The sequence below is a fragment of the Dermacentor variabilis genome, chromosome 8 (assembly GCF_050947875.1).
Source record: "Dermacentor variabilis isolate Ectoservices chromosome 8, ASM5094787v1, whole genome shotgun sequence".
In the NCBI taxonomy this organism is placed as follows: Eukaryota; Metazoa; Arthropoda; class Arachnida; order Ixodida; family Ixodidae; genus Dermacentor; species Dermacentor variabilis.
In genome coordinates, this window is record NC_134575.1 from 21,137,233 (window position 1) to 21,162,963 (window position 25,731).

Consider the following 25,731-nt stretch of genomic DNA (forward strand, 5'->3'; position numbering starts at 1 on the left):
CTTATATATATATATATATATATATATATATATATATATATATATATATATATATAATGTGACGATCTTAATAGACGTAATAGCTGTCATCTGCAGGATCACTAATGAAGCCTACTGTAATATACTGTCGTCACCTTTTCTTTCAGAAAAACATAAAAAACTAACTGCGAAGTATAACGAGTAACAAGAACGTTTATCAGTTACTAGTAAACGACATCTAAGATTGTCAAATGGTGACTATAAATTTTAAATGACGATGATAGCGAGATGAGAGAAAAGTGTCCATAAATTTGTTGTGGGGCCACATCAAAGGTCCAGAATTAGAGAAAGCACGATTAGTAGAAACAACGAAGAATGTAGAAAACTTCGGAATATTTTGACGCTTCTTCAAGGCGACTTGCGTGGTCGCAGCTCCACCTGAAGAAGGTTTTTGATCATGCATCAAATATAGTATTATGAGCTTTCTGCAGCATAACAACATCAGTGCTGTCATTCTAGATGGTGTAAAAATGTCTCTAGGGCTAGAATTATGGTAAAGAAGTAGTTCTGGTGCATCGGTCCATTGGAGGTGATTGCTGACGTTATTACGTTGCAATTCTTTCTTATGATGAGTGCCTGTCTGAAAGTGATACGAGATGAGTATAACGATTTTAGTGATCCCTGAACAAGAAGAAAGTTTCTTCGAAAATAACCTAGGGTTATTTTTTATACTATATGGTCTCTGCCTCTCCAGGACAGACTGTTGGTTACATGAACGCCGAGATACCGGTAGGATGTTGCGCTTTCAATGGTGTGACTGGGAAGAATATAAGTTGGACATGTTCAACTCGAACGAGAAATCGTCATAGACTTACACATTTATTGTGTAGCTCTATTTTCCAAACATGACACCAATCCAGCACGTTACTGAGATCCACCTGGAACGAGTCAATATCGAAATTGTTAGCTATGTTACAGTAATTCACGCAGTCATCAGCAAATAAAAAAATTCTGGAATTAACAGCAGTAGGGAAGTCATTTATGTAAATTAGAAATAGCAGAGGGCCAAGTACAGATCTTTGACGAACCACAGAGCGAACTGGTGCAGTTGAGGAATTAGCGTCATTAGTGATGGCGAACTGAACACGAGCAGAAAAAGAAATTCGCGAATCCAGTTAAGAAATGCAGCGTCAATTTTTAGAACACTTAGCTTATATAAAATCAATGAGTGGTTAAGTTTGACTAACACTTTAGAAAAGTCAAGAAATGTGAAGTCAGTTCAAAAAGCGCAGTCCAGATAGAAGTGCAAGTCGTTAGTGAAGAAGTGTAGTTGCGCATGACAATAGAAAAACTTACAGAAGTCATGCTCAGTTAAAAAGAAGAAACTGTTATTCTCTAGAAAATTAACAAGATGAGCGAATGCTTTATGTTCCATTTCTCTGCATGGTATTGATGTGAGAGATATGGGTCGATAGTTAAATGGATTATGTTTTCTAGTGGGCCGTGATGACAAAGGACAGAGATGGTGGGAACGCGGGGAAGAATCATAATAATAACAAAGAGATCGTGCTTAGGTTCTGTGTAGGCTCTACGTGGAATGTTACCTTGGCGTAGTGGACGGGATAGAAGTCTATATTATGTGGATAACGCTTAGTATAGCCAGAGACACGCAACATCAGTCGTGTTTTTTAACGTGTGAAGTGGGTGAAGACGACAAGTATGATTTGCCCGAAAACATCACGACTCCCAAGCTTCGTGAGTTCGTCGCCCAAAAGGCTGGGAAGACGTCGCAGGAGATTGATGTTCAAGCTTTAGTGACGATAAGAATAAATCACTCCGAATTTCAAGAACATATCATGACGCCGCTGGTGCGGCTGACAGCAAGAACTGCACTGAGCAAGAGCGATTCTTCCATGTAATCATGCCGCTAGAAATGCTTCCCCTGCAACAGCAACACGTCGCGTGACAGCAGCAACTCATGGAAAATCTTCTGACTGTTATTCCAGCCCAACAACGAGAAAACAAGCAGTTGGTAAAGCCCGACTTCTTTGATGGAGATAGCTCAAGCCCAGAGACTAGGATCCAACGTGAGGAGAACTCCTGGTAGGATCCCTGCGATCGCATCAGGAACATCCGTCAGTTTGTCAGCGGACTTGCCAAAAAGTGGTATGACATCCATTACGCTGGACGTATGACGGACACATGAAAGCAGTTGAGAACGAGCTTTTTGGAAGTTTTTGAAGGGAACCCGGTTGAAAGGTGAGACCGAGCTATTTTTTATAGCTATCGCTCAGGAAAGCCTCCTAGACTATTTTTACGAGAAAAGACGGCTTCTTCAGATGGCAACGCATAACAGCCGGAGTCCGCAGTAGTGTCATTGATTGTTCATGGCTTACCCAAGGAACTTCAGAGGCAGGTGCAAGTAAAGTCACCCAAAACTATCGAAGAACTGTTGGGATGTTTTAGAAACCTTTATCTGCACCGATTTTACTCCATAAAATATTGGTATGAGAGATCAAACTTTGAAAGGGCTCCATGGAGGTCTCGTGATCTCGAAAATCTTCATGGGCTATATCGATTCGTTAACTTAATGTCGACTAACAGCAATGACGCTTAACCAGTAGCCTCTCATTCAGAGGAAGCCCAACCAAAAAACTAATAAGAGAGGGTGTCCAGTCCCAACTGACGATAAAAATTGAAACTGTTTTTCTAACCGTCTTTAGCCTTGTCTATATTAAACTCAATAACAAAGGAAACGGTGTGGATCCATCGGTTAATAGTGGTGCATCTGTATCTGTAATAAATGAGGTTCGTATTAAAAGCGACGAAATAATAGGGGGAAGATCGGTGCAGGTACAGAGCTTTGATGGTTACAGAGCTTTAATGGCAGTATTCTTTTATTATAGCGCAAGTCTGCAACCGTTTGTTCGAAGATCCCAATTAAAAAGCATACAGGATATCAATTGCCACCTCGTCTAAGCTTTTGAACAATACTGAAGAGCAGCATGTTGTGTCCTCAAGAACTGCGTAAAGAAGAAAACAGAGTCTTCCAGAAAACATATATCTAGCTTTTAGAAGGACCATTGTAGGAAGGACATCTTCAAATATGCCCCTTAATATATTCTGAAGATCAAGAGGCATGTATGCCCACATTTACATTGTATATTAAACAGCGCACACTTCCAGGCGGGACAAAACCGCTCGAGAAGTATAGGCAATGATAGGAATTTAATTCACTCCAACATAAATAATTACATCACAAAGTAAGATAAAAGGTTTTTTTCATCTCTCACAAAGCACAAATTACTTTTTTTTCATTCTAACGTACAGATAAGTAGATCTTGAAAATATTATGGGAGTGTATTCAAAGCACGTAAGAGCAGCATTTTGCAATGTTTCTTTCAAAACTATTTTGCGTCCTGAAGCACCATCACTGACACAGAAACAGCACGTTTTGAAGGCCATAAATATAACTCTCCCGTACATTTTGACGTCATCCTCAGGCCAGAAAGGTATCTATGACAAACAGATATAACAGTTCAACAAAATCCAAGCAATTGCTCTTTTTCCGCGTGTGCATTGTGTTCGAGCGTGAATAAAACGGCTGCTGCTGCAAGCTAAAATACCTAACCTTTTCCCACCGTTCATTATGAAGAACACTTTGACTTTTTACATAACGATTGCATTTGCTACGTCTCTGTTTTTTCAGCTCGTATTGCAAGTGAGGGATCTGCCGTTTGCTCATGCAGCGCATGAGCATGTAAAACTAGAAGCGAGATCTGACAGGCGTCCACAAAAACCGATGGCCCCTCCACCGACAACTCGAAGGCCGTCTACACGATGTCCGGATGGTGAGTAAAGCTTTTAATGTCTTTTTTTCGAGACCGCATTTCTTCAGCACATGCGCAGGCCAGAAGTAAAACAGTGCAACAAAGCAGGGGAGAAGTACAGAACTGACTCCTTCATTGTACATTCTTGATGAACAGTCATCAGATAAAGCGATGAAACTACGCAAAATTCTCAGCTGGCTGATCCTTAAGGCAGTGAGCCAAATCCGTGGGTTGGCCTATTCTAATATGGGTGCACCATACGCGTAGTGACAAGGATTTTGATGCGACAGGAATTAAATGCGACAGTACAAATAAACTGTAGTATGTATTCAAGAACATTGAGCGTTGAAGCTGAATCGTTGTACTATTCACCTGGTGGTGAGTTACTCTGTATAATTAGCACTTTAGTAGACACATATTTAAGTGATATATCAAGCGTAGTAAAGACCAGCAGAACATTTGTAACTCAAGAGTGGGTAGACGGCTTCAATTGATAAAACTCATAAGCTGTTTGTACGCACAGCATCAGCGGACCATGTGGTCACAATATTTGAGGGATAAATAAAGCAGCCGGAGCAAATTCATATAGGTATGGACGAACGTTCTTAAAATATTACAAGTTGTAATGTAGCCTCACTAATAACTTAAATTATAGTGTTCTGTGTGCTAAAACCACGAACCGAGTGTAAAGCCCGCCGCAGTGGGGGACTTTGGAAATTTGTACCACCTGAGGTTCTTTAACGTGCGCCTAAATGGAAGTACGCGGGTGTTCTTGCATTTCTCCTCCATTGAAATGCGTACACCGTTGCCAGGATTCGATCCCGCCACCTTGTGCTTAGCAGCCCCACACCTAGCTGAGCAAGTAAGCACGGCGGGTAACGTTTCATCCCAATCGGCTAGCTGTAGTTTGAGTGCCTTTTAGTTTCTTCACAGTTTGCACGAAAGCAGTGTATTTAGCACATTTATTTTCTTTACTGCCAACTCCGGCTTAATTAATTTTCATGGAGGGATATTGTCTGGAAAGTAGATACATAGAAACTCGTATACCAAAAGTGTTCAAAGCATTTGCGATTCAGACAGCATTAAGTGCGACAGCAGTAAACGTAAAGTGTTGGAACGCCTGTCGTCCATTTATGGTTTCCCTTATAGTTAAAGTCGAACTAGATAAAATTTCGAAAAATATTGGACCTACAATGAATAGATAGAATATAAAAGAAAGATCAGTACAAAGCACAAATTTTATATAGCTCGGTTGGTGGAATACAGTTTGGGCACGATACATACTGTTGTAATAGGGTTGCTTCAATGGGGACACAAGGCCCAGGCAAAGGAATGTAATAATTTGATCCATGAGATGGAAGTCGATGTGTTAACAGTTTTTTGTCCGTGATGTCATATGTATTTTTTTTCGGGGGGAAAGGGGGTTGGACTAATCGGGTATAATGAGTTAAGCTGTGCACATTGAGTTACGATGATGTAAAAAAAGGCTGCGTACGAGATAATATTGGTTATGATACGATATATGTGCTGATAATCTTAAAGTTTTATGTGCTGTTTAAAAATGGACTGCGGCAGATGGCATATTTCTAACCCTCGAGCTGGATTATCTAGGTACAAGCGAAATCGGAGCATATGTTAAACGAATTAACAAAAATTGGTTAACTTATTTCTTAGCTAGTTACTTTACTGTACCTATTGAAATTTGCGTTCGTAGCGCACTCCTGGTGTCAACTGATGCCATGTAAATCTATCTAATGAAACGAACAACGTGCTAGTCCTAGCGTGCGCTCAAACGTCCTTTCAAGTTACTTACCAGCCCGTTACAGGCTTTGTTGCGAGCCGCTCTTAAAATGCAAGCCCTGCTCACTGCTACTGTCGCAACGTATGGCAGATTGCCTAGAGGCAGCTTCTACGTGCCGAACACACCACTCTTTTTCATCGCCTGATGATATCAAAGCTCGCATTCTGCAGCTGGGTGCACGTCTCAGTGAAAAATTTATCTTTAGGGTCACCATTAACGCATCATATTTCCGTAACATGCTTACTTTACCATAGCCAGCTTGTACTTTTATCATTAGAGTTGTCTCATTCGCAATAACTTTATTAATTGCGAAGTATTTCATTTCTTAGTGGGAACCAGTTTTAGAGCAAGGTCACGATCATGGATTCACTTCTCTCGGAAAAATGTGGGCCTCTCCGGGAGATACTGCATTTAGCGCTAGACCGCTCTAGGTTTGATCTAGGTACTCAGACGTGCGGACGTATTTGACTTCGTCGTTTTGGGACATACTATAGGCGTCATACGGGAAACAATCGCACTCCTAGAAGGAGATAAAGATTGCCCTGATCCTCACCGGGGATTTCAGCGTATAGCTATATTAGGCCTCCAACCATTGGTTCCCCCGTTACACAGATGAAGTGCTGGGCGCCACCCTAACTACGCGATGTGCCGGTATCATCGACGAAGTGTTCAATAAAGTGGTCGAACTAATCACCTGCACTAGATATTGCACATCAGCACGCATAGGCCACCATTGTCTATATTGGCAGCAAATATGGGGCTGGAAAAGAATAAAAAATTGCATTTAGGAGTAGCATACAGGAAATAAAATTTCTACCCACCTATTTGTGCTGTCTACACCTTTCCAAAATGCTTCGAATATCAGAAAGTAATCATCAAGAATTGTTTCTGCCTTCATTGTTTCTGCCTTCCTAACACTTTTTTGATGAATTCACAGGCACAGTTACACATGTTTCTCTTGCAGTTAACAAAGCTCGAAGAGGGTGACCTTCAAGTGCGCCATTGTTTGCAACTGATGAAGCTGATAAACGTTGAGGACGTTTCTTTACAGTGTTGATCTTTTTATTCAAATAAAAAGAGCACCGACAGTTTCTGCAAAGTTGCATTAATGTCCATCTTTTATGGTTGCACCACGTAGATAAAGATGACTGATTCCAAGCAAATTACCCACTCCAGATCCGCATGTGCCTTGCCCAAGCGTCGCAACACAGTCAAAGTGGTGGCAAGCAGGTCCTGGTGTAGATTTCTGGCGCTGCCAGCCAAAATTGAATTGGCTGTGGAACACATTAACGCTTGTTATGGTATTTTTATTGTACTTCAATCCCTTCGCACCTAGTCTACAAATTGCAGTACGCAACTTGTTCTTGCCATTTATGTCAAGCGGGGTCAAAAAGAGAAAAAAATGCGATCGATCGGCGATCTCAACCCTGTCTGGCCCGGATGGCCAGATGGATGACTTCTTAAATATATATATATATATATATAGAAAGAACAGCAAAGCACAAGGCCAGCCGGATCGCGAGTGCTTAGCACGAGTGTGAGCCGTTCGGGCAGCCAGGTGTTCCTGCTCTGCGTCACCTGCCTTCCCGGTTACGAACAGACGTTACCATCGGAACTGTTCAGTACACCCATTCCAATCTTATATATATATATATATATATATATATATATATATATAATGTGACGATCTTAATAGACGTGATAGCTGTCATCTGCAGGATCACTAATGAAGCCTACTGTAATATACTGTCGTCACCTTTTCTTTCAGAAAAACATAAAAAACTAACTGCGAAGTATAACGAGTAACAAGAACGTTTATCAGTTACTAGTAAACGACATCTAAGATTGTCAAATGGTGACTATAAATTTTAAATGACGATGATAGCGAGATGAGAGAAAAGTGTCCATAAATTTGTTGTGGGGCCACATCAAAGGTCCAGAATTAGAGAAAGCACGATTAGTAGAAACAACGAAGAATGTAGAAAACTTCGGAATATTTTGACGCTTCTTCAAGGCGACTTGCGTGGTCGCAGCTCCACCTGAAGAAGGTTTTTGATCATGCATCAAATATAGTATTATGAGCTTTCTGCAGCATAACAACATCAGTGCTGTCATTCTAGATGGTGTAAAAATGTCTCTAGGGCTAGAATTATGGTAAAGAAGTAGTTCTGGTGCATCGGTCCATTGGAGGTGATTGCTGACGTTATTACGTTGCAATTCTTTCTTATGATGAGTGCCTGTCTGAAAGTGATACGAGATGAGTATAACGATTTTAGTGATCCCTGAACAAGAAGAAAGTTTCTTCGAAAATAACCTAGGGTTATTTTTTATACTATATGGTCTCTGCCTCTCCAGGACAGACTGTTGGTTACATGAACGCCGAGATACCGGTAGGATGTTGCGCTTTCAATGGTGTGACTGGGAAGAATATAAGTTGGACATGTTCAACTCGAACGAGAAATCGTCATAGACTTACACATTTATTGTGTAGCTCTATTTTCCAAACATGACACCAATCCAGCACGTTACTGAGATCCACCTGGAACGAGTCAATATCGAAATTGTTAGCTATGTTACAGTAATTCACGCAGTCATCAGCAAATAAAAAAATTCTGGAATTAACAGCAGTAGGGAAGTCATTTATGTAAATTAGAAATAGCAGAGGGCCAAGTACAGATCTTTGACGAACCACAGAGCGAACTGGTGCAGTTGAGGAATTAGCGTCATTAGTGATGGCGAACTGAACACGAGCAGAAAAAGAAATTCGCGAATCCAGTTAAGAAATGCAGCGTCAATTTTTAGAACACTTAGCTTATATAAAATCAATGAGTGGTTAAGTTTGACTAACACTTTAGAAAAGTCAAGAAATGTGAAGTCAGTTCAAAAAGCGCAGTCCAGATAGAAGTGCAAGTCGTTAGTGAAGAAGTGTAGTTGCGCATGACAATAGAAAAACTTACAGAAGTCATGCTCAGTTAAAAAGAAGAAACTGTTATTCTCTAGAAAATTAACAAGATGAGCGAATGCTTTATGTTCCATTTCTCTGCATGGTATTGATGTGAGAGATATGGGTCGATAGTTAAATGGATTATGTTTTCTAGTGGGCCGTGATGACAAAGGACAGAGATGGTGGGAACGCGGGGAAGAATCATAATAATAACAAAGAGATCGTGCTTAGGTTCTGTGTAGGCTCTACGTGGAATGTTACCTTGGCGTAGTGGACGGGATAGAAGTCTATATTATGTGGATAACGCTTAGTATAGCCAGAGACACGCAACATCAGTCGTGTTTTTTAACGTGTGAAGTGGGTGAAGACGACAAGTATGATTTGCCCGAAAACATCACGACTCCCAAGCTTCGTGAGTTCGTCGCCCAAAAGGCTGGGAAGACGTCGCAGGAGATTGATGTTCAAGCTTTAGTGACGATAAGAATAAATCACTCCGAATTTCAAGAACATATCATGACGCCGCTGGTGCGGCTGACAGCAAGAACTGCACTGAGCAAGAGCGATTCTTCCATGTAATCATGCCGCTAGAAATGCTTCCCCTGCAACAGCAACACGTCGAGTGACAGCAGCAACTCATGGAAAATCTTCTGACTGTTATTCCAGCCCAACAACGAGAAAACAAGCAGTTGGTAAAGCCCGACTTCTTTGATGGAGATAGCTCAAGCCCAGAGACTAGGATCCAACGTGAGGAGAACTCCTGGTAGGATCCCTGCGATCGCATCAGGAACATCCGTCAGTTTGTCAGCGGACTTGCCAAAAAGTGGTATGACATCCATTACGCTGGACGTATGACGGACACATGAAAGCAGTTGAGAACGAGCTTTTTGGAAGTTTTTGAAGGGAACCCGGTTGAAAGGTGAGACCGAGCTATTTTTTATAGCTATCGCTCAGGAAAGCCTCCTAGACTATTTTTACGAGAAAAGACGGCTTCTTCAGATGGCAACGTATAACAGCCGGAGTCCGCAGTAGTGTCATTGATTGTTCATGGCTTACCCAAGGAACTTCAGAGGCAGGTGCAAGTAAAGTCACCCAAAACTATCGAAGAACTGTTGGGATGTTTTAGAAACCTTTATCTGCACCGATTTTACTCCATAAAATATTGGTATGAGAGATCAAACTTTGAAAGGGCTCCATGGAGGTCTCGTGATCTCGAAAATCTTCATGGGCTATATCGATTCGTTAACTTAATGTCGACTAACAGCAATGACGCTTAACCAGTAGCCTCTCATTCAGAGGAAGCCCAACCAAAAAACTAATAAGAGAGGGTGTCCAGTCCCAACTGACGATAAAAATTGAAACTGTTTTTCTAACCGTCTTTAGCCTTGTCTATATTAAACTCAATAACAAAGGAAACGGTGTGGATCCATCGGTTAATAGTGGTGCATCTGTATCTGTAATAAATGAGGTTCGTATTAAAAGCGACGAAATAATAGGGGGAAGATCGGTCCAGGTACAGAGCTTTGATGGGACGAGACAAATATATGATGAATGGGCGAACCAAATATCTCTTATCAAGGCAGGAGGGCTAATATTGATGCCCTTGTCGTGAAGAGATGTGACTATGAATTCTTACTATCGATACCAGATATGAAGACATTGAAGTTAAACCTTTACTGGAATAATGAAGTAACTGTGGCGCAAGAGACGTGCGTGTTCTTGAACGTCGCGGTCCGCCTTGTTAAGTGTGAAAAAGATGTTCCTGAAAAATTCCCTGAACTTATCTGTCTAGCCAACTGCCCACCGGCTCCAACAAAATGTACTGTTCCCTTTGGGCTGAGAGATGTTACGCCGGTCAGAAAAAAGCCTTACAGTATATAACGCGAAAAGAAACTTTGGCTGAAAATGAGATCCGGAATATGTTAGATGCTGGCATAATACGGCCATCGGTATTGACGTTCGCTTCCCCTATTGCTCTGGCTCCGAAAGAAGACGGATATCTGCGACTTTGTACTGATAACCGGATCCCCATTAGCCAAACGGACATTTTTTCTTTTCCAATGCCCAGGATCGGCGAGATAATTGTAGAAATTAGAGGCTTCAAAATATTCTCCCCTATAGACCTTTGCAAAGGATTCCGGCAGATTCCGCTCGAAGAAGAATACAAAATCTATACAGCCTTTGTCACTCCACTTGATGTGTACGAGTATAATCGTTTGACTTTTGTATGGAAAAACAGTGCAGCATGGTTCCAAAAGATTATCAATGGTGTTCTCAAGCCATTTCTCTGATTTTTCTGGAATGTGTATGTAAACACAATCGTAGCTTACTCCAAGGATGAAACATCAGACGCGGAACACTTGATATTTTATTTGATGGCATTAAGTAACGCCAAACTTAAAGTTAATTTTGAGAAAATTGTATTTTTTAAACACAAAATTATCTTTCTCGGTCACATTTTTGACAGATTCACAAAGAGCACGAAAGAGGAGTCTGTGGAGCGTGTACGACAGATAGTGAAGCCAGAAAATGTACACGCAGTCAAAGTTTTCTTGGCCTCGCAGGACATTTTAGAAATTACATAACCGATTTTGCAGCCCAAGCTAACCCGTTGAACAACCTACTCCAAAAACCCAGATTTCATTTGAGCTCAAGAATGTGAGAAGGTGAACAGCGATTTGGTATTAGTCATAGTATCAGACCTGGCCGTCTAAATACAAGACTTCACTCTTCCATTTGAACTTACAACGGATGCATCAAACTGCGGAACAGGTGGTGCACTGCACCGACAATGAAGCACAAGTGGCTGCGAAACAGGAAGACTAGTGGTTGTATATTACTCTTATACTTTCAAAAAATGTGACAAAACTACTGCACAATTGAAAAAGAGGCATTGGCTGTTGTGCTAGCGATTAGGTAGTTTCAATCGTACCTAGAAGGCACGAAACTGTTCACTGACCATCAGGCACTTACTCATTTGCTGAATGGTAGTGAACCGAAAGGGCGGATTGCTCGCTAGATCAGTGAAATTTAACAGTTTGATTTTGATTTTTCCACACAGGAGCGGACAAAATTTGTCAAATGCTGATGCACTTTCTCAACTTCGCATTGTTAGTAATTCTGTGGACAATGAAAGCGTGAACTGACTTAAAACATGGGAAGGCAGACAACAGCTAATGAACTTTGGCGGAAAGTTTCACGCACCGGATACACTGAAAACGAAAGTTCTCGACCTCTATCACGACGGTCCAGAGTCAGTAGGGCATGACGGCTTCTGGGACACATACTATAAACTGAGAAGATTTACAGGGCCCGGTATAAAGACATATATAAGCGATTACGTTAGCTCTTGTCGACAATATCAACGGAACAAAGCAAAATATAAGCAGAAGACAGACTGCGTGATTTTTCCACCTCATTAAAATGTGCCATTTGAAACCACAGATGTTCATTTCGCTGAACTGAAGAAAAAGGCAAAGGAGTGAAGAATATACAGTGCTTTTTAGTGTATAATGATGAATGCTCAAGGATTCTAGCTGCCAAGCCAGGAAAAGAAATGCTGATGCTGTCACATCTCTCTTGAATAGAGACATGTTTAAAGGATTGAAATGTGTCGTATCTGATAATGGCCCTACAATCAAGAGTCAGGCATTTGCAAGGTGGGTAAAAGACAAACATTACCCTGAAGTTCAGAGCACCATACCTTCCATTAGCTAATGGACTAGCAGAGTGAGTTATCCGATATATAAAACAATATATAAGTATGTACCCAGGATTCCCAGGAGGCTGGAAGTGTTGTCTGCAAGCAGCTGTGTCGCACTACAATAGATCGCATAAGAGCACTTTCAGATGCAGTTCTCAATACGGCGCCTTTAAGGAGCCTGCCTATTTGCCTGGGGACGATATACTTGGCATGACCGAGAAGCTTAACTTGCAAGAAACGAAGAAATGTTCAGAATAGCAAAGGAAGCACAGGCACGCGATGAAGAGAGCATTTGACAAACGTCAGAACAATAATATTCCCGCAATTACATTAGGTGATATGGTTCTGCTGCGGAAAGGATATGGTGTTCCTAACCCAAAACTTCTGGGTCCGTTTAAAGGGATTAAATTGGCTACAAAAAAAAGGCGTGCTCAAGACCATCGGCTACACGACGGGAAACCGTGCGATGGAAACAGCAGCCATCGCCAACGTCATTCATTATTCACAGCGGATGGATGAAACAAATGCCGTGAGAGTGTAGTGGGCCGTGATAACAAAGGACAGATCTGATGGGAACGTGGGGACGAAGAAGAAGAAAAATAAAGAGATCGTACTTTGGTGCTGTGCACGCTTGTCGTGGAATGTTACATGTTTAACTTCGCCTTTATGTACCGGTATGACCACTGCAGTCCTCCAGTCCTAAGGTAATCCGGCATCGAGATACTGTTGTGAGAAAATGTATTTAAGGACGTTATAAACAACATTCATCGGTATTCCGTAAAAAATTGCTGTTAATGCTATCAATCAATTTCAGTACGGGACGTGTGATCCATAGCGATAGAATTGGAGGATTTAGTAGACTTTTGTGCTCGTGAGTATTCTTAGGTACCTACCTCATATGCTGTCCAATGGCAAGGGTCTAAGAAAAAAATTTCCAGTTCAAAAAAATCTTTTTTAGGCAGTCGGTTTATATATTTGTTATACCATGGAACTTGCTTACTGGAGTAGACGCGCCGAAGAGCTATATGACGAGTGCTCAGTTCGAACACTTTATTTCGGAACATACACCACTTTGTTTCCACTGAGCGAATCGATATATCTCGGTAAAAATATCTAAAAAGGAGCCCAGTTCGTTGTTATTGGCTGAAAAATTAGCTTTCTTATAGACTCCAATGTTCTTGGAGCGTTTAAATGATGGTGCATGTGAGAAGTGCAACGGTAAGTGCAAGATATCGTGATCGCTCAGGCCAGACAGATGTATTACTAATGACGTGGTATCTTGTGATGATGTTAGTACTACATCTAGAAGGGAACAAGTCGAAGTAACACGTGTTGGTGAAGCAATGATTTGTGTTAAACCAAAACATATGCAAGTGCGATAAATGTGTTGGTTTCATCAGTCGGATGTATAGGTTACAAGCTAAACTTGTCCACCAGTGTGCCCGCCAGTGAAGGGTCAAATACAATCACTAGCTAACAAACTACTGGTCTTTGTAGCGAGCACTTACATGCCTACAAAATTAAGTTATTACAATCTCATATTGCACGTCTACTCATGCACTTTATGGAATACGTGTTCAGTACACGCAACATTCATGACGAAATAAAATGCAGCAAGGTAACTCCTACATAGAAGAAACGTGTCAAGGAAGCATTTTAAAGATATTGGTCCATCTGGCTGTTAGCTTTAGCAAAGTGACTGAAAAAGTACTTGCAAACAGCCTGACAAAGTAGCTTGATGAATTTGGCCTCCTATCGATCGAACGACACCCATTTGGTCAAGGTTATGTTCCTGAGTTAGCTGTAGTACCAGTTAATGCACAAAAATAGAGTGCCCGGGACACAGGGCATATTACACAATAAGTTTTTATGGGTTTTTGCAAAGAATTTGACGGCACCTGAAATTAGATTATTTCTTACAAGTTAAAAGCTCTAGATGATTTGCGGCCTAAGTCTCTCTCATCCGCATATACCGAACACAATGCGAGTTACGGATATCGAGGATTCACTCTCCGGACTAAACAAGTCACGAGAAGTTCCCTTCAAGGCTGCCTTCTGCGCCCTATAGATATTCTGTTATATATTGTTCATCTAGGTTACTGTTTAACTAATACTTCATTGATATTATACACTAACAACCCCAAATATTTTTTATGGTTGAATACACGATAAAATGACAGCCTTGTGAGCTAACTAACCTATATTTGTGATGTGCATGTAAGTTTATATAAAATCTTGCACAAATGAGTATATGCTTTTTTTCGATAGAATTGGGTGATCTCCCCAGCACTGCAGTTCATTTTACGAAGTTATGTTCTTTGAACTTCGCTTGATGTAGTGTTTCTTGGTATCAACAGTTTAAGTGCGGTGGTGACATATTCACAAAGATAATAGTTGTTTGATTATTTTAACTAGCTTCTACCGGCGCAAAACATACGAACATATGTTTACTATGCAGCTGTCCATTGCTACAAATATTATCAGGCATCCTAACTTGGGAAAACATATATTGCAAGCACATATTACCTCAGCGGCGTTTATGAAATTGAGCTGTTACAACTTTCTATATTTATATGGCACATGTAGTAGTAATTTACAGCCCGTAAGCATACTTATATTACTTGAGATGTTTCTGCGCAGATTTACTTTCCGGTTTTACCACGTCCATAGAAATATTATTTGAACATTTGTCATCAATACAAAATATATTTTATTCTAGCAAGAATTTCTTTATTCCTCGAATAAACAAAAGTTAAAAATATTGTACTGCGCTTTTTAGAAGCAATAAATACTGAAATAAAATAATATTTTATCACAAATCTTGCCGAACAACACTAACAATCAAGAAAGATGGAAAAAGGCATTTGCTAGTCGCACTCCAAGCTACAGATACATTATACTGTATGCATATTGCAATCATGTGTGCTCTATCGTTTTCAATGTCTTTATATAAGAACGTTCTTCATGTTACGTTCTATATCTTCTTTTATGCTTGTTTCGTTTTTGAAGCCTATATGTTTTGTTGCGCTTAAAAAGATATTCTCTATATCCTCGCCACGCTAGGCTTGATAAAGCTGGGTTACTTGTATCGCATATCTTTCTTCACTCTTCGTTTTACCACAAAAAATTATATTTGATTTTATCGCACTTTTCGTAATCCCATGCATTGTAAATCGATCTTTTTACTGACAATTTTTTTTCTCATTCAAATGCTAGTAGTTCCTACCAATACTGTATAAACAAATCCACTCCAGCCTGGGTGACATGCTGGCGTGCAGTACTCTATAAATAAAAAACGAGAAACTTGATTTCCTTGAAATACTTTAGTACTTCATATACAATTGATATTAATTTTTCCTAATTTCATGCTATTTCTATTTAGTTGCATTTTTGTCATTGCTATGTTGGCAATATTGCGCGAATCACTAATTTTTTATTCACTCACAAGAGGCTTTCCTGACAGTTTTGGAGCTTCTGATTTGCGATTGCTAAATGTAATGAACAAAAAATACCAAAGGAACGACAGACTTCAAGCTAATCTACTAACACCTTAGGACAATTGAAGATGTCTGCTTCTCAACAGGGATCCGCACTTCTTTGTTAGGCAAGCGATTAGTCAAAGAAGTCCGAGTGCACAAAATAATGAACCCCACCGATGAATATGTTACCTCAGAAGAACAGTTCCAAGCGTTACTCCAAGGACTGCACAACTTAAAAACATTCGGCAGAGATACCTAACACTGCTTACGTGTGGGAATGCGAAAGCATTACAGTCACTTTGGTGAAATGTTTTTTTCTTAGCGTTCCTTAGTCCGCACAAGCTCTCGCTTGCGTTTTAAGTACGCCTCACTAAGGTCAAATGAAAACGCGCGAAGCGTTTCAACGCTCTCACTTGCCCACGCGCAAGAAGTCCATAGCTCGCAGGATGGCTCAGCGGCATCCAATTGGAGATTGATATTTTTACATGCACTCATTTTATACACTCCTGACGTGGCGCCTGCTCCTACCCATTGGTGGTGCTGTCACATGCCCAACGATGCACGCACTAAGCCACTCGTTTACTCAGACAGATGACTGCAATGTGACATGCGCAAGGACGCATGCACTAGGTACCCATTTAGTTAACTCGAGCCGTGGAGCCACCAAGGCGTCGGGTTTCTCGCAGCCTGGAGGCCTAGGTTCGGTTCCCACCCACACACAAATTTACCTTATTTTCTCCTCAAAGGCAAAAATTTAGTTTGTTTAGAGGAAACTCAATGAGAAATCCTACGGCGATTCCTGTATTTTTAAATGTGGCTTTGCTCTTTCCCATCGGCTATTTTGTTACCACCATTCAGTCACGTCAATGGCTTGGACGCCGTATTTTTGCATAATGGGGCATTTAATGCTTTCACATTGAGCAAAAGCCACACCACATTCATCTTCAATCTGTAGCGAAACCTATTCGGCTCGGCTCTAATGGCACATTGCGTCTGCGTTACAGAGAAAATACAAAGTTAGACCCACCAATATAGGTTAAATTAGGGCTATAAGATAAGTTGTGCGCAATAGCGGTAGCCATTCCAAAGCACTCCGAGGACCTGAGGGTCTGCGTGGGACTATACAGATAGTTGTAGACGTACTCTTAAAGAATGAGATCTTATCTGCTCCTCAGAGTACACTCTAGAGTTTCTTGATGGGGCTAGATATTTCTCCGAATTGGACGCTAATTATACTTATTGACAAACCCCGCTTAGTGAAGATTTTGAAAAGCTCATCAAACTCACGTCACATTTAGCACACTTTAATTTATCCAGTTACCATTTGGCATTGCGTCTGCTCCTGAACACTTCCAGAAAGAGATGTCCTTTGTATAGCAAATGGTCACTAGGGTTGTCTGTCACATGGATGGCATCCTTTCTGATAGGTTCAAACAAGCGATGAACGTCAGCACAGTGAGCCAGTAAGAAACGTACTTCAGCTACTGGTCAAGGCAGTAGAGAGGCCCAACGAAATAAATACTGGTTTCATGTTGAATGTCTGCAGAGTATTTTCGCAATGACAGAACACCCCGTAAGGTTTCCGACATATTTATCTGAAGTGCTGCAGCCACTTGGACTTTTGTTATAAGTTATTGGGGATGCGGACGTTTAAGTGACGAAAGACAGTGTTGTCATTACCCCAATTCCTGAGATCTAGAACAGCTTGAGAGAGACAATCATTATAGGGTAACAACAGATTCATCGTGGTTTGCACGAGTAAAAGTAAGCTGGCAAAATAACAAAACAAAGAAACAAAGCATCAGAGAAACACCAATAAACGTATAGTAAGATCATTCCTTTTCACCGTATCACCTTAGCTCTTTTCATCTTATCACAATAATAGTAATGACCGTCGCTTTGCTGTGGCCGTCCCCTACACCATCGCGTCACACAAACGCTTGCATGTGTCAGACAAGCACGTCGGTCTACTTCTAGCCGTTGAAAAAGGACCTGTTGAACAATAGTTACCCTATACAACTGCTCAGAGCGCAGGAGCGCAAATCAGCGAAGCCTCGCCGTGAAACCGCGAATGCAACAGTGAAGCGCGCGCGGTGGTACCCTACACAGTAAGAACGAGCGAAGCTCTTGCACTAATTTTTAAGGGCTACGGTGTTCAAATCGCCCACGTGCCTTCCAGAAAACCTGGACAACAGCTGGTTGGCGCAAAAGTCCCTTTGCAACTCACGGACTACCTGGGAGCGATATACAAGATACCATGCAAGGAGTGTGACGTGTCGTACATCGGCGAGAGTGGAAATTTTAAACGGCGCTTGTAACAACACATGAATACACGTCGCCAAGGGCCACACAGCCGCGAACGCCCTGGCGGAACATCACGAACTAACCGGAAACATCATTGACTGGGACTCCGCCGCCACCATCACACAAGAGAAACACTTATCTGCCCGTTTGCTTTTAGAATCATTTTACATCAAATCAACTAGACACACAGTAAAGAGGACGCCGGGTAATCTTCCTGAGATATACACCGGACCGCTGCGCCACCTCACCCATAAATGGCCGCGCGACCATGCTCCCACCTTCATTGTGATCTGGGGACCCGTACGGGGCCCGAAATGTCTGTTCCTTATTTTTATTTTATTCTTGGCGACTGAACGTTTTTTGGCACCAATATGTTCCCTCGCCAGGCGAGTGTTCGTCGAACACTTGACTACATACCGCTTTTCGGCAGTGGCAAATATAGTGTGTCGCTACATCACTTCAAGGCTAATCGCAATAACATCGATATTTCTCGTGACGTGGGCTCCACTGCATATTTATCAAATATTCTAACATGCTTACGAAGCTTCGAATATTAAGACATTTGGAATATCAAAATACTATAACTAACCTAATAATAACCTAACATTGCAAAAGGCGGTGGTACGAGTTCGTGTTGATATTCTAGAGATCTGTACCTGTACTGCATTTTTTCTGTATTCTCGTAGTTGTAGCTTCAATACTTATTAATTTATTCAACCAGTATTTCCTGTGAGGCACAGAATATGTTGTGCTGGTTTATTGTAGTACGCCCATAGAGAACACGTCTGGCTCTCAAATTCTCGGATTTACATTCCTTTCTGTGCTGCATAACGCCACTGTGTCCGCCAGAATAACAGAATCATTTGTCCTGCTTTCTATGAAACAGTATGCGGCGGTTTCAATTGTCTCGATTTTCTTTCTTCTTTTTCCGCTGCTTGGCGCACGATGGCATATCTGCTTCTAAAAAAGTACGCTAAAATATCTCATGCTTGCATTGCAAAGAAACAATGACGTGATAGTATTCTCGTCCCTAAAGATGGTATATTTTATTTTGATCTTTTTTTTGTCTAAACAGCTGTGTAAGATTACACCAGTGCACTAATTTTAGTCTTTCTTACTGACGCACCTGAGATCTCTGCCCAGATCAGCGTTTTCATTGTTCTTTTGTACCATGAGCGTAACGAGAACGGCAAGCATATTCTCAAAGTATTGAAAGCAGTGTTTCAATAATTTGTCGTTAGTCCTGTTTTTAAAATACCATCATTAAGCTACTGAAATGAACATTCTGGATTTTCCAGCAATAAATAATGTGCTTTTGCAAATTTTGCCCAAGTGCGCTAAACAGTTGCACAGTTTCAACTAAAGAAATGCATAGTAATTTCAAGATTTAATATTTAAAAAAACTGGCTACACAGAACAACAAATTGAGTACAAATATTTAGGCAATTTTAAGCAAGTTATTCAAAAAACTGCTAAAGCGTGATGTACCCGTCACAGCGGTAGCTGATTCTGGCAATTGATTCCATTCAGAGGTGCTTTGAGACAAAATGCATGTGAATAGGTTACACGTCTGCAACGACGAACATCAACGTTTTGGAGGTGGTCAATTCTAGCTGATACGAAAGGAGGGGTTTTATTGAATTGATCACGAAGGTGATAGTTGTGATGGTAAATTTATTTTAAAAAGTGAGCCGCGTTATTTTACGCCAATTGGTAAGTTCCGGAAGGTTAAGCAGGTACTGCATCATGGTGAACCGGCTGCGTGGTCATAATAAGATAAGATCAAACCAATGCAATGATTATGCTCTCTTTGAAGGTCGTTTATCAGTTTTGTACCACCGAGATCCCAGATTGTTGATGCGTATTCAAGTGACAGACGGATGTAAGTGGTGTAGAGGAGCTCTTTTTGTGATTGGGGTGTCATATACAAATTTCTTCGAAAGAACCCAAATGAACGGTGAGCTTTAACATCGTCATCTTACATTATGCTTCCATGATAGGTTACTACAGATATGAACACCGAGATATTTGTACGATGAAACTATATCAAGGGATGTATTAGCAAGATGACAGTGTGGACATGCTAATGAGGTGAGAGATAGGCACATTGATCTGGATTTTGAAATGTTTAATTCCATGTTCCACGTTTGACACCTGGTATGGTATGGTATGGAGAACTTTATTGGGTCCTGAAGGTCAACCATACGTTGACGCGGGCCGCTCCCACGTTGGGACTGTCAGGCCGAGCCCTTCAGCCACATCGCGGGCCTTCTGGACTGCCCGTAATTGGTCAGAGAGACTTTTAAATCGGTCTGGAATAAGGCAACACCTTCTTGGTTATCTATTTTCTGGTAAATTACACAGTCATCCGGGAATAGTCAAACCTTTGACGAAATGTTACTGGGTAGGTCATTCATGGAAATTAAGAAAAGTGAGGGTCCCAATCAAGACCCCTGGGGAACGCCCGGTTGTACTGGTTGGATAGGAGATCAATAGTATCAGCAGAAACACACTGAGTACGGTTAGAAAGGAACGCTCGAATCCAGTTAAGCACATTAAGGTCTAGATTTAACTGCCCAAGCTTAAAAAGTAGCCACTCAAGACTAACCTTGTCAAATGCTTTAGAGTAATTAAAAAAACACAATCTATTGCAAATTCAGATTCGAGCAAATGATGCAGGTCATTAGCAAAGACCAAAAGCTGCCTATCGAAAAAAAATTTTTGCGGTAGGAATGTGTGAGAGTATAAAACAGTGGTTCCAGTCAAGAAAGTTAACAACGTGAGTGAATATATTGTGTTCAAAAACTTTACATGGAACATATTTGAGGGAAATTGGACGGAAGTTTGATAGATCGTGTGTTACCGTAGACTTCTGAAATGGAACAATCTTCCCTACCAGCCAGTCTTCCGGAAGGTTATAACGCTGCAGGGACTGTGGAAAACTGCATGACATAATGGTAGAATAGTATTCAACTGATTTTTTCAAAATTTTTATACTGATGCTGTCAATTCCAAATGATGGTTACTTTTAAAGTTTCTTCATGGCGGTTCGGGCCATCCTCAGAAGTAATAAAAATGACTGCCATGGGCACGGAATGAGGTGATGTCAAGGTATGTTGTTCATTGGTACCAACTGGGCGCGAGAATGCTTTCATAAATGGGTCATTTAGGACAGCACGCAATCTATGGTAGGTACGGGATGGCCTTGGGTCGTTTGCCAAACAATTGTGTTGCATTCTTTGCCATGCATGACACTCCAAAATTGCCCAGACTTATTCTTTAGCGTAGCTGGAAGGGTGCGATTAAAAAAGAAAATATTAGCTCTTTTCAGTTCAGTTACGCAAGTTGTGGTTGCAGAGCTGGAGGCTGAACAACGTTTATCAGATCGAGATTTGAGAGCGGCGTGATACTGAGATTTCTTACGCTTTGAAAGACGGTTTATGTATCTGTCGTACCACGGGGCACTCGTATTAAAAAAACTTTCTTGATAGAAATATATTTAAATGTTATTTCTAAAATTCTCGCTTTGAATAAATCCCAGTTGCTCTGCACAGATCGTTCAAGGTAATCGAAGAAGAACACATCTAAAAAGGAGCGCAATTCATTGTTAATGACGTAGAAATCAGCTTTTCTATATTCGCGTATTGTTTTCAGATGTTTACGTTGTTTTACGCTAAGATATTTACCCCATTTGGCATGTCTAAATATACCGTTCTCCGAAACATAGTTCTGCCCCTGGTTATTCATATTTTACGCTACCTCGGTAGAAGCGAGTGTACTTATGTGCTTTCTACGTCTCGAGGGTGGCAATGCATGGAATTGATAGTGTCTCCTTGAAGCGGATCCTCTTGTCGTGCGATTACACGGCATGGAGACCACGAACAAGCAAAGCGAAGGGCCGATTCGGCAGCAGACGACGCGCGCCGTGTGCCGGCCCTGCGCCATTACGTGCGTGCGCTTTGTTTTCGTTGCTTCCCGTACATGGCGCTACGCGGAGCATTAGTCACGCGCTCGCGTGTACCCTCTAATGGTGAATTCCAGCGGCAGATTCGAGGTTTTTCCTGTAGTAGTTTTTTTTGCTGCTTCCGAAGCAAGGGTCTGCATTCGGGGTATTCAGACTGCCTCCCGTATCTTTCATTGGCGGATTGGGAGCAGATCATCCGCCAAATCGACTCCAACGAGCACCACTCTCTACTCTGCAAAAATTCGCGGAATCCACCGGAGGTCTCTTGCTGTCAGCACACCTATAGCGTACGTACCACTATGGCACGCGCACCGGTGAACTCGAGTCGCGGTCTCTCGGAAGAAATTAGTAGTCCTTGGCATCGTCAACTTGTGCTTTATTCCTTGCGTGGAGCAATGATTCATCTAGCTCAAGCTCCGAATGAACCATTGACGACTCAAGCGACGAAGAAGCTTCGGAGGCTACTGTATTAAAGCAAGATTTCAACATCATGTGTCGGCCGAAAGTTGCGTTTTTCGTCGGCGACGTCGTTCGCTAGTATTGGGATGAAGAGGTAACAACGGCTCATTTTCGGAAGTTCCCATTCTAACAGACATTACTTTTGTTGAAAGGCAGTTCGGAAGGCACTTCAAGCTGTCTCGTTGTGTTGCCACAGAACTGATCGCAGGCTTCGCTGCGTCTCCGATATGTTTCCAACGCGCAGTCACGAGACTCACGAGACTTACAGGCGGTGTCACTTCCATTAGAGCGCAGGAGGCTAAAAAGAAACAATGAGCCTCTAAACAAAACCCGTGCGCGAGTTCAAGCCGGAAACAAAAGAAATCGCGAGGAATACTCGGCGTTTTCTGAAACGAATGTGCGCTAGCGACTCCTGCCATTTTCTCTTGCGGGAATGCCTGTGTTTTAATATCATATTTTCTTCTGTTGCCCTCCGCCGTAGTGGAGTTCTCCGGCGCAGACTTCTTCGGCCACTCCGAATCTGTCATTGGAATTCACTGTAAGAAGGGACTGACCTGTACCATTCAGGTACATTCCTGCCGTCGTCATGGCCTGGATGTTTCCTATAACGATCAACGACGGCAACATCGTTCCCACGTGCCACCTGCTGTTTGTGCGAGTGAAACCGTGAGACGGTGAGGCAAACGATCGCGGCTGATTATCGCGTGCACAAAAGAGGAAAGCGGGGAGGCCGCGCGCTGTCTTCCGTCGCACGCATGGTCTCGGGCAGAGAGGAGGGAGTGTACGGTGGCGTTGTAATGCGCCAGCAATGGCATATGTAGCATCCGCGCGCATTATCCTCAAAGCGAGCTGCATAGTCTAGGGGTATCGACGGCCCCGATGGCTCATAGCTGCTTCGGCGCTGTGTCGTCGTTGGTGAGTTCATGTTGAAGCGATAGAAAGCACGAAGGTCACTTTGCTCGCTTCCACGTATCTTCACGGCAGCGCTTTGACAGCGAGTGTCCGCTGTCATCGAGAGTGATTTGCTCATACTTGCCCGTGGGCGCTTATACCATACTTGTTAATTTAGTGAGTAAGCGAATATGTTGAAACTTAAACAACCGATAAAAGTGCTAGTCTTAATTTGTATAGCTGTGTACTAATTTGATTTCTCAATGGTATTTCGCCTTTAGGGCGAAACTGCGAATTTCTTTTCAATAGTTAATGTCCGTTTTTGGATGTTGTAGGAAGTGTCAAGTGTCACTAGGAAACGTGTGACGGCACTGTAAGAAAATGAAGGGTCTTTAATATTTTAACAAATGTTGTCATGGGCACTATTCATACTATTTGCCCTTCTCGCTCGACGTGGTTGTTGGGATGGTGCGCACGAGGTCTCGAGATCGAGCCCCGGCCTTAGCGGCCGCATTTCCTTGGCAGCGCAATGCAAAAACACCCGTGTACTTAGATTTAGTTGCATGTTATAGATCTCCAGGGGGTCAACATTTCCGTAGATCCCCAGTACGGCGTGCCTCATAATAAAATCGTAGCTTCGGCAGGTAAAACCCCATAATTTAATTAGTGGTATTTATTTGCCCTTCTCCTTCTTTGTGCTCTTGCTTGGAGTGTCTTATTTGCAAAATGCCAGTGTGTACATCAAGCATGTTTTCCAACTAGGCTGTGGCCATGCCATTCACTAAGGGCGGCCCACAGAAATGCTCATCGTCCTGCCACTGTATAGAGAAAGAGTGTCGTTGGTTCTTAATGTGTTTCTGCGGAGTGCATCAGATCAGAGCAGAATCTTGTGGTCAGTGAAGTAGTAAGCATAACACACACATGTGATTGGCCATCTAGCTTGAAACACAAGGTAAGGTCAAAGCAAGTTTTCCGGAAAGTTGTTATAGCGTCCGATAGGCTAGCGAGATTCGGACAACACCTATGCTCCATATCGCGGACGGAGTCCGGGTGCCAATGAATGTCTTTGTCAAAGTCCCCAACTATAATTAAATTTTAGTTGGTGTAGCTAGGTGGCGCGACATACATTGCATGAGTCACACTAGCTTGCGGAGACATACAAGCAAGCATCACAAGCGCACCATTCGGTAGCCGTGCGGCACATGCCTCACCCTTCTTTTCTACCATGTTAGGCTCGTCAAACGGATTCGTACAATAGCCGGATTTGCTGTAACTGGCAACACCCGCCGTTCAGTTTCGGGGCAAGATGCACTGCAGGCGTGTCCAAAGCCACCTATAGAAAGCGGGAGATTAGCCTCGGACATCCAAGTCTCGCACAGGCAAAGTAGATTGACATTTCGCAGGATATAGCCATGCGCAAGATCGGGCGCATAGGCTCGCAAAGAGAACATGTTCAGCATTACCCGCGAATGTTGTTCGCCTTCCACCAAAGTGAGGAAGGTGCGCGCGACCGTTTCCAGTGCATGCTTTTGCAGACGGCTTGGCTCATGTTCCCATATTCCCGAGGGTGGTGTGGCTTGAACACATCATTCTTATTTCTGAGGTACCAGCCAACTTTTGAGAATGCACTCTGGCGTAGTCTACCACGGCGCTGTCATAAATGCCACCCTAGGATTTGTGTGTGGTTATCGCCCTTGCTGGGCCAGCGGAAATTGAGAGCGGCGCAGCGAGACGTGTCTCAAGCCTTTTACTTTGAAAGCACACACAAAAGTATGCCACTCCACCGGCACCCATTTTGTACCTATATGGGGTAACTGTCAGAGAATGTGTTTACTTTTTACCTTTCTCACGTGTCCAAACGTTTCAGGACACTGTACCCATACTAGGTCAACAATCCCGGTGGCGTTCTGGCGAATGTACCATATGCCAAGCGTGCCTTTGGCAAGGCCGTCGGTAACGTCAAGTTTGAGAAACATGATGTAAGGTTTGTCAATGCAGAGCATCACTTGCTTAGCCGAATTGCCAGTGTATGCCTTGACCAACTGAAACATTTTCATTGGCAAGTTGTCACTTACGTGCCGTACTAGCCTCGTGAATGCTGTCAATAGCCAGAGCAGCTTCGAGATGCGATACATTTCGGCCACTTTGGCATTGAAGACATCGGCATTTTTGTTTGTGAAGCCTATCCTAAGAGCGTCGGGGCACAGCACAACCGCATCGGCAGCTATCACAAAGCGTTTCTCTAGCGTTTGACTTTCCTCGGCGTCCAAGGGCCCGCCATCCGCAATCTTGGTAAAAATGGTCAAAAAGTACGTGTTTCTTTGCACAGTGACTTGAGTGAGCCAATAGAACGGAAAAGGGTGATGCCATGACAAGAACA

At 42.3% G+C, this 25,731-nt stretch overlaps 1 long non-coding RNA gene across 1 annotated transcript; it reads left to right on the plus strand.

The window, feature by feature from the left end:
- The first annotated feature begins 3,177 nt into the window (after positions 1 to 3,177).
- On the plus strand, positions 3,178 to 6,703 carry LOC142590941 (uncharacterized). Its single transcript, XR_012830278.1, has 2 exons — positions 3,178 to 3,830; positions 6,575 to 6,703. It is a non-coding gene; the product is annotated as an uncharacterized LOC142590941 (long non-coding RNA).
- Positions 6,704 to 25,731: the final 19,028 nt, after the last annotated feature.